Here is a 1865-nt window from a genome sequence, read left to right on the forward strand (position 1 = left end):
TTCTGACTCCAGTGCTTTGCACATTTCATTATAATACTTTCCTTTGTCTTCCTGGGTTGCCCTTTGATATTTTTTTGTTCAGCTCCTTAATTTCTTGATTTTTTTTACCCCTTTAGCTTTGGGTTCTCTATACTCTAACACAATATTCAGTGTCACGTCTGACATCTATCTTGGTGGCTATTACAGGACTTGGAAATGAAACAATAAAAAGTGCAATTGTTTCAGAATAATTTAGAAACCTGTGTAATATCCAGTGCCTATTTCTAAGTGAAAAACTACAGAAATCAACTTTTATTGCCTGATATTTTACTTTATAACTATACTAGATGTAGATCTATAATTCCCAGCATTTTCCTCACTAGCTTGGCATAAGTAAAGTTTCTTCAGTTTTCTTAGCTACTCATAGGGCCAAGGATTATAAAGATGTCACAGAATAGCCTAGGCATCAAATGCGTGTTGTTCATTAGGTTCACTGTGGTATCGAGGGTTTATTTTCTAAAATAGTTTTTGCAGCCACTAATTAACTTTGAATTTTTTAAAAGAGTATTTATTGTATATAAGATTAGGGGATACAGACCTACCATACTAGAGGCCTATATAAACTCACAGAAGTTCCATGCTCACTCACACTCTTTTGAGATAGCTGAGAGTCTAGATGATCCTAGCCCACTGCTCACAAGCATCTGGAATACGGGTCTTCATCACCCAGAATTGCATGAGTCATTTTCCTGGCAGGTCTGAGTTTCTATAAGAACTTCTAGGAAGCCATAGGACCCAAGAGACATATAGAAGTGAGGAAACTGAATGAAACAGGAACAATTATTGTAAGAAATCACGAAGTGGTACAGCATATTAAACATTTGAGATATTATAAACTTCAGCCTTTAGTAAATAGACTGCCACTAATCTTAGCAGAATAGATTGTAAATGCAATAACTATGAATCCTATTCTACTTGAGAGCTTCTAATCAAAACAAAACAACAATACTTGCATGTATTCCAAACTTCTACAGGATTTTGTTTTATATGTGTGTGCTTCTTTTAATTTCCTTTTGTAAATTAATTTGGAAAAGTGTCAGGGGACTACATAGAGCTAAATTCTTAATTGTTGCACTGTTAGCACTTTCTCTACTTATTTAATCCCACTGAAAATGGTCATGGTATGAACTAGGCAAATCTGATTGGATTTTGGTACATCCTCATATAAATAAAATGTCTTGAGTAAAGTCAAACTTCTCTTTAATTCGCTCTCATTTTTTTTTCTTTTCTTTTCTCGTATGCTTTTCTTTTATATGAGGTTTATAGATTGACCTATCATTTCAGAAGTGAATGATCTGTCATGTTCTTAGACTTTCTTACTCTGATAGCTCTGTTGGGTCCTGTCCACCTGGGTGACTGCACTGGTATTTAAAATATCAGTGGCATAATTTCCAAGATCACAATGAAAGCTGACACACTACTGGAAACTGATAGAAGACTGATGGAGAAAATTTATAATGTTTTGCATTTATTCAGATATGTATGACTATTTTATGTTTTCTGTTATGAAATTATATACATAATTTTGTCACACATTATTTTGTTATTAGCTCTGGTAATGAGTTGTACTGCCAAGCCAGGACAAGGTTTAATATCTACCAGCTGCTTGATGGGACAACGAAGGGTAATTTCCCTATTTGCAGTTTAAAGCCTTCGAAAATATACCGGTGCACAGGGTCAACTTTGAGTTGGTTCTGACACAATGGAACCCAAAAATAACACCATTATGTTGTTTTTAATCTTCATACTTCTGATGCTTTAATAATTTATAAATTAACAGAAATAAACTCCTTTTAAGCTATCACCTGTATTTTTCTTGAGTATAT

Source organism: Elephantulus edwardii, unplaced genomic scaffold, assembly GCF_000299155.1.
Source record: "Elephantulus edwardii isolate Elephantulus edwardi_28Jun2011 unplaced genomic scaffold, EleEdw1.0 scaffold00107, whole genome shotgun sequence".
NCBI lineage: Eukaryota > Metazoa > Chordata > Mammalia > Macroscelidea > Macroscelididae > Elephantulus > Elephantulus edwardii.